This window comes from Mus pahari, chromosome 17 (genome assembly GCF_900095145.1).
Source record: "Mus pahari chromosome 17, PAHARI_EIJ_v1.1, whole genome shotgun sequence".
In the NCBI taxonomy this organism is placed as follows: Eukaryota; Metazoa; Chordata; class Mammalia; order Rodentia; family Muridae; genus Mus; species Mus pahari.
Genome location: NC_034606.1, coordinates 27,709,252 through 27,718,147, shown reverse-complemented (window position 1 = coordinate 27,718,147; position 8,896 = coordinate 27,709,252).

The window sequence follows — 8,896 nt, the reverse complement described above, 5'->3', positions numbered from 1 at the left end:
GCCTGCCTCTGCCTCCCGAGTGCTGGGTTTAAAGGCGTGCGCCACCACGCCCGGCTGCTTTTGCACTTTCTGAAAGGCCCATTACATAGCATGTGACTCTGGTTTCTGTTTCTATTGCTGTCACCTGACTGACTCTCCTTGGACCCTCCCCACTCTTCTAGGTCCCCACTCTGACCTTGGGGCCTGTCTGACCTCTCCCCGGGGCCTAAAATACACAGCCCCACACTAGCCACAAGTTCTTCAGCCCATAGGACCACTGCATTAGCTTCTCTGTGGAATTGCTTTACCAGGAGAGCCTCCTTCTGCAGCCCACTCCACTCTAGTCCTCCAGATGATGTTTCTCTGCTAGGCTCCAAGCAACTTCGACTCTCACTGATACCATAAATGTCATTACTATGTGCAGAATTCCTCACATGTCTCACCTTGCTATATTATAAGTTCCACTACTTCGGAAACCTATTGGAATAGACTTGGCCTGCAATGAATATATCCCATGAGCATGAGAGTGAAGGAAGGGCAGAAGGAACAAGTGTTCACAGGGTTTAACCATTTTACAGGGGAAAGACAGACACATATACAGTCTACCAAAAACAAAAAACAAACAGGCACACGTTACAAAGGAAAGTAAAAACGCTGTAAAGGAACTTGGAGAACAGAAGATGGACATGTTATAAGACAACCACCGAAGAAGCAGGATAGCAATGATAAACACGACAAGAACTACTTGCGCGGTGCCCACTGTGTGCCAGGCCTGCCCGGGCACATGCTGGGCATGCTACAGCTATTGAGCAGAGCATGCTAGGCCCATGTGGCATTGACGTCATGCCACACACATGCACGCACGCACGCACGCACGCACGCACGCGCGGATGCCCTCCTTCCACCCTGTTCTCTTGGGTAACCTTGATGAAAATGGAGGCCATCCTATGGTAGATATTTTTGTTCCCTTGCTCCTGCTGGCGCTCCAGCGGCTAGCCTGGTGCTCAGGAAATGAATGACTCACTAACCCAGTGCTCGAGAGAGCAGAGAGCGAATGGCAGGACTGATTCACCAGGCAAACGGGCCTACAGAATAACAAACAATGGCGAAGGCTTTCACTCAGGGCTAACTGCTACACTGAGACCCGGGCACCATCCCTCAGCGGGCAGAACCACTGGCCTCCCGCGAGACGTAGCTGAAGATAGGTTGGCCCACTGAGCTTTCCGGGGCTGTGTGCGAGGCAGTCTGACCTCTTGGGGGTGAGGGGGGCAGGGGCACACCCCGGTCTCTTGCACTTCCGGGTGACTGCTCTGCAGCTGACTGACTTTCTCCTCACATTTTATTCCAGCCAGAGCTACTTTCTGATTTTGATGAACAGCTGGCAAAGCCACTGCCGGTCTCACGACCCGTGTTCGAACCCAAAATGGTTCTGTTGCTGAGCCCAGGCTCTCTGCCCGTTCATGTCTCTCTCTGAAGATCCTTCCCTCCTCACAGCAGCTCAGTGCTTCATCACCCCATTTTCCAGACACAGAAACTGAGGTGATATATTTGCTCAACAGTACCTGGGATCTATATAGGCCTTTATATGGCCCCAGTTGTATCTTGCAGCTCTCTGGCTGCCTCCTTTTTCAAGTGTACTTTCTTTGGAGGCAAGGCCTCACTTTCTGCCCTGTGGACTGTTTCACAACTGATAGACAGTAACAGTAGAAACAGCAGATTCCCCTTTCGGGGGGGGGGGGTGGCGGGGGAGCAGCATGTCAGGGGAGTAACCTGATTCCCAAAAGGCCTAGAACTGTGTAGACACCAGATACTCCTACTTGCTAGAAGTTTAAGGTCAAGGAAGGAAGAGAGGTGGATAAATAGACCAGCACCCCATGCCTCACCCACCACCAACCATCGATGCCTGGGGCCGCAGCTCACTTAGCTGGCACGCACAGAGCTTTGGCATCGAAGACACTTCACTAGTGCTGAAGAGACAGCTTGGTGGTGGTGAGCACCGGCTACTTACTCTTCCAGAGGACCTGGGTTCGATTCCCAGCAAACCTATGGCAACTGGCAACTCTAACTCGGCGGGCACCTGGTACAAGTGGTGTACATAAACACATGCAGACAAAACAATCATACAGATAAAAATAAAATAAATAAATCTCTTTAAAAAAAAAAAAAAAAAGAAGCCAGGCAGTGGTGGTGCACCCCTTTAATCCAGCACTTGGGAAGCATATGCAGGTGGACCTCTGTTGGTTTGAAGTCAGTCTAGTCTACATAGAGACTCAGGAGAGCCAGGGCTACACAAAGACACTTAATAAAGCAGTGGGCTAAAAGGGTAGTAGCTGGGGGTAGGGGAGAGGACCTGACGAACATGCCTGTCACCCTGAGATGGATTCTGAATGACAGAGAAGGAAAGAAGGAAGGGAAGAAGGGAAGAGGGGAGGGCAGGATAGAAGGAAGGTACGCACGGACTGCGAGACGACACCAGCCAGCCAGCATTTTATTTTCTTAATGATAGCGTGCAAGGAAGGCCATCACCATCTTTGTGTTGGCGAAGGTCCTGACATCAGGACGTCAGGTCAGTGTTGAGGAAGGTCCTGAATCCCCCTAAGCAGATAAGCTGGTGCTCAGCACCAGGAAAAGACAAAGGTGTCAGTGATGACAAGGGATCCCTCCCTCCCTCCCATCTGTTCTAATGCCAACCGTAACTCAATTCTGCTCACTGGGCCAGTCAAATGATTTTCCCACAAGGCCAAGAGAGATGCCTGAGCCCCAGCACACACAGCCCTTCCAAGACTACAGCCCAGAACTCTTCCAGCGCTGAACCTTTGTCTTGTCTCATTCGGCTGTGTGTGGCACCAAAGACAGGCAGCTGAACAAAGGTATCTATCCCTCCCAAAGTGACTAGCGTCCCCGTGCACGTGAGCTGATTGGGCAGGTAGGATACATGCTCAGGCTTCCGGCCCAGGGCCATCTTCTACTTTGTTTTTCACTATCTTCTGACTTTTCTGAAGGTGGCCAAACAGCTCTGATCTAAATCCCATCATCTTTGCTGCTGCCTAGTTACCTGGCCTGCCTAGTTACCTGGCCTGCCTAGTTACCTGGCCTGAGTGATACCTTTGACCCTCAGCTGTGTTCCTAGTCTAAAAACTGATGATGATGATGATGATGATGATGATGATGATGATGATGATGATCCTCAAAAACAAACAAACAAAAAAGCTGGACGGTGGTAGCGCATGCCTTTAATCCCAGCAATTGGGAGGCAGAGGCAGGCAGATTTCTGAGTTCGAGGCCAGCCTGGTCTATAGAGTAAGTTCCAGGACAGCCAGGGCTACACAGAGAAACTCTATCTTGGGAAAATAATAATAATAATAATAATAATAATAATAATAATAATAATCCTATTTTATGAGATTGCTGGGAGATTAAAAGAAATAATATATCTAAAACCCTTAAAAAAAAAAAAGTGTGAATTTGGTAGGATACACCTATTACTTCAATACATGAGATGCCGAGGTTGAGAGAATACCAGTTCGAGGCCAGCTTAGCCTACAACAAACACACACAGCCTTGCCCATAAAAAGAACTCCGTGAAAGCTGAACATTTTCTCATACATATTTCTGCAAGAGTTGTGGACAATACCCGTATAAAGAATAAGCTTAGCATGCTAAAGAAGTCAAAAGTCACTGTCATAATATTGCCTTTGTTCCTATTAGATACTGTAACTACGGTATTGTTCCTTACAGGGCTTGGTGCCAGAAAAGCAAAACAGGTCATTGAGGTACCTACCAAAGAACTCACGTGATCTACAGCCATATCGCCTCAAATCCCTTATCTGCTCTGATCTCCAAAGTTAAACAAGGTCAGGCATTGCTAGAGTTCTAGTGGCAAAACAAAAGGATTCACCTTGCAGCCTATTATGAGACAGAACTGATACATTTTAAAAACGTAATTGTCAGGGGGAGTCTACTGAAGCTAATCTGATATTGTCAGGGGGAGTCTACTGAAGCTAATCTGATTTGTTTGTTTGCTTGTTTGTTTGTTTCCTTTTTCTGATGTTTAGTTTTTGAGACAAGCTGCAGTTCAAACTGGCCTACAGCTAAGGCTGGCCTTGAATTCACGCTAATCCTCCTGCTTTTAGCTTCTCAAATCCTTGGACTATAAGCATGAACCACCACACCTAACTCCAAAGGGGGGTGTGTGTGTCTGTGTGTCTGTGTGTGTAAGCTAGAGAATATGCCAAATCATGCCTGGAGAGGTCAAAAGACAACGTTGGAGAGACTTAGTTCTCTTATGCCACCATAGGTTTCAGTAAATCATCCCACTTGCCTGGAAAGCACTTGTAACTACGGAAGCATCCCAACAGCCTGGCTATTCTTATTCTAGATTTTGTTCTGCCTGTCTTTTTAAATCAATATGCATGAGATGCACCGTGGAAAATAAGTCCCAGTCTCTTAGTGATTTCATAAACTGATATTAGGGAGAAAAAGGGAGTGGGGTGTTAGCAGCATACAGAACATTCTATCTGCAACCAACTAGAGGAAGAAAGACACAATAACGAGCCAGTGCACGCAAAGGCCACGTGGCGTCTAAAATATATCAAAGTATAGCTGTTTACTGGCTTCCAGCTACCACTCTAAAGAACAGGGACCACCACAACACCAGTTTACATGCCAACGTGAATGTGACGAACTTCACAAAGCCTTACCCCTCAAGAAAGAGCTAGCTAATGGCTGCCAAGTGAGGAAAAATCAGTTTTCTCCGTGGGTGAGACCCCGATAGATTATTCAATCTAAGTGGTCAGCTTTAAACACACAAACACATACAAATACACACACACACACACACACAAAATGTTAAATATATTTTTATATATTATGTTTATGTGAGATTTAAAAAGAAGTTAGAGATGTGAGGGGACTTGGAGTCACATCAGGAGTTGCAGGGAAGAGAGGGGGTGAAAATGATGCATAGACCATACTCATTATGGAATTTTTCAAGTATGTGTGTGTGTATAGTAGAGTCCAACAAATATCCAAGGTCCTCAGAGTCCCCAGGAAAATGCTGGTCTGTCCTTAATATGAACAAATTCAGGGCCACTTGCACAAAATGGAATCGAAGGTAACTGTGGTCCAAGAGAGTCAACAGCTAAGGTGCCTAAGGATAGCAGCTAGATCTGGCAGGCACACAGAAGGTCCCAGACATGGCAGACAGGGGCCTCAGCAACGAGGCAGGCTGCCTGCCAGCCTTCCATGTTAAAAGAATACAAGAACTGGATCTGTGGAGATGGTAAGAACTCAGCAGACAGACAAGACTTTCAGAGAGCAAATAATATAAATTATATTATTATATAAATTATTATTATATTATTATATAAATTATAATATAAATCACTAGAAACAACAGAAAAGAGACACCTTTCCAGTTCTGTAAACTGCTGTCACAGAAGCAGATCGGGATGAGTCAGAGGAGAATCATTCAGAAAAAAAAAAATTTTTTTTGATTTTTCTTCTACTTTTCAAGGGAGGCTAGTTTATGCAAAAGTCTGATCTCAATAGGTAAAGCAGCAAGAAGCAGCCACCCTTAACCACGCAAAACAACAAGGCAGTAACAATCACTCCCTAGCAGAGTGGGGTGGGGGTCCCAGCACAATAGCCCACAATGTCTTAAACCAGCCTTAATGTCTCACCAGCTCCATCATGAACCTAGTTGAGTTTGAATAACCCTAAGGCACGTCCTCACCTCTGAGATGTAACTAGCACCCGTCCAAGCAGAGAGCCGGCCACCACGAGGTTTTTCCCAGTCATGGAGTCCATGTCCATGTGATGTTTCTGATTTCCTGACAGCTTTGCTCCTTATAAATCTTTTAAGAAGTCCCAGTTGGAGCTCCAAGGATAGAAACACGAACGCTTTCCCACTGGCTAGAGCTTTAAGAAGGACTAGCTATGACCATAGGACTGAGCAAGTGAACAAGCCCAAACTTGTCACTGCCCATATGCAAAAACAGGCCTGCAACATCCTACCACATGCACTTCAACAGAGACCTGCATCCTTAGCCCTCCCCAACACACAAACATACAGACAGGTAGACAGACAGGCAGACAGACACAGACAGTGACACACACACACACACACACACACACACACACACACACGCACTTCTCCATGGCTTTCTCCAGGCCAAATGACAACAACCCCTTAAAAACACAACAGCAGAACGGAAACAAAAACCTCACTTCTCCATAGACTCTCTTAAGTGATTTCTCTAGAATGTCCTGGAGAGCTCAAAAGGACAGATTATCACCCGCTAGTAAACTGGTAGGAAAATCCATGATGTGTCTACACATAGGCACATGCAGCTTCATGGCTGCGCTTCCTGGAAGTCTGCACAGCTCTCCCACACCACTCATAGGTACAGCAGAAAATACTAGCCAAGAAAGAGCCAATCTAGTTAAAGCAACAAGCTATCCAAAAAGAATTAGCAATGATGAAGATGTGGGGACCTTCTACAAACACAGGAACGCAATACAAAAGCACAGAAAGTTTCCTGACACAGGGAGTTTTAGGAGATCACCTTCTTTCTGCCCCGAGGGGGTGTCTCGGAGGAGGGCCGGCCAAGGATGGAGGGAGCATCACTAGACTAGATTCAGACTTCCAGTTTCGTAAATGAGGCCTCCAAACCACATCAGCGGCCCCAAATCTGCGCTGATTGCAGGGGGCGTCTCTCTCTTTTAGACTTGAGGAAATGGGCTCTTGATCAAGTGCATAAATCCAGAATTACCTCTATATAAAGGCCATCCTGTGAAATCTCCCTCGGACCCACACTTCTCACCCACACCCAAACTCTCTGGCAATCTCGAGTCTAGTGATGAGGAAAAGCGCAAGGTTAACACGCGCTCGTGGGAATGCAAAAGCCACTTTCCTCTATCCAGACTCTGCATCTCTGGGCTCCAGAGTTTCCAGGGGATAAACTTGGAACTTACGGGAGGGTGGGTCCAGCCGTGACTCCGAGGTCACCGAGGCTGCCAACATCCTTTACACGCGGATATCCACTCGGGGGGCTCTGGGAGTGGTAAGTTCGCAGCTTCTCTTCATCCTGGCCTTGCAGAGCCCGCTTGACCAGCGGGTCCATGTGCTCGGCGGCCGCACGCGCTCTGCCTGGTGGAGCGCGGGGCTGGCGGGTGGCCCGTGACGTCACGGCGGCTCGCTCCCGGCCGCGGGGGAGGGGGAGAAGCGCGCGCCACCGGGCCGGCCGCGTGTGTCCCCGGGCTCCTGGTGTCTGGAGGGTCCTGGCCTGAGGGATCCAGTTCGCTCCTCTGCCTGCTGTCCTAGGCAATGAAGGGGCACCAAGCCTGAGAGGAGAACCGCGTGGAAGTGGCGTGCCACTGAAGCTGCCTAGTGCCCAGATGAGCTGGGGGGTTCTAGTTGCACTAAAACCTAGGTCCTACCCAGGTCCCACACAGACTGGGGTCAGCTGCCTTTCCCTCCCCTTTCTCCCCCCCCCCCACACACACACACACTGTTCATTTCTAAAGCAGACATCCCATCCCCCTTCACCTTGAAGGTTAGCAGTCTCCCCACTTTTCAGATAGGGAAGGAGACTCCAGTGAATTAAAAGGACCAAACTGCTCAGAATGTAGGTCAGTAGTTCCCACAGAAGCCCCCCCCCCCCCGAATCTGTTCTATTTCAGAGCTCTCATCTGAGAGCACTCCTGGGTACTGTCCATCATCTGTGGTTCTGGAGAGAAGGACATACTAAGCTGAGAGAGGACCACCTGTCTGCCGCATCCTCCACTCTTGGTCCATACTGGGTATTACACTAACCTCTCAAATGTCCAAAAACCTCTGCAAAGAAAGAAGGCTGGTGGGAAAGACAGCGTATGCCACGGTATTGTTTTCTCTGTATTAAATCCCGCACCGAACAGGTGCAAGTCTCTAGTACCATTTAGTCCAGCGTGGCAACGTGCTACAACCGGAAAGGAGAATGAAAGATGAGGTGGACTCCGATCCTAGAAGGAAACCCGAGTTCTGTGGAAAGCGGAATGCATAACTAGGTGATACCAGGATCGCAAAAAGTAACGCGGGCCCACTCTTCTCTCAGCACACTATACCTCATTTTATATCAGTCTCTCAGAGAGTCTTTATCTCCTCCCTCCATGTTCCCTTCAATGGCTTCTCTTTTCATTATTTCTTAGCCACACGAAGATTTCTCTGTTGAAGAGAAAATTTACCGCTCTCGTGTGTGCCAGTGCGATATGCACGGATAATCCGCGCTGTGTTTGGTTGGTTTCCACCTTGCGAGTGACCGAACAGATCTCTGGGTTCAGCTTATCTCCTTCTTGTGCTAGAGAGTGAAGACGGGTCAATTCTGTGTCGACATGGGGTGCTGTAGGTGCTTTCAATGTTTCAGACATTTCCCAAGCCACCTGCTGCGACCTTGGAGAGCAGCAGCCACAGGCTCTCAGAGGCCCAGTTTTAAAGACAACTTCAGTACCAAATCTCTGACGATTCCTCCTTCCAGTTAGTCCTGTCCACTAGACCTCTCAACGACTGAAGACCTTCACCCAGGTTCATTCACCTTTAATCTTGACCCAGTTCGCCCTTCCCTGGGACTGAACTTTGCTGCGCTAATTTTAGACTACTCTTTTTCCCCAATATAATATAAAAATATTATTTGGGAATTTGCCATAATGCACTTCAATCGAACTCATTTCCCGATCCTCCCATGTCCGTCCTCCCCACCCTTGTGAACATTCCCCCCACCCCTCAAAATTCATAGAGCCACTGGAGCATGGCCACACTCCTACGGACCAATCAGCTCCTTAAAGAAAACTGATTCCTTCCCCACCCACCCAATGCCTTCCAGAAGCCATAAATTGTGGAGAGCTACACTTCATCATTCTTTTTTTTTTTTTTTTTTTTTTT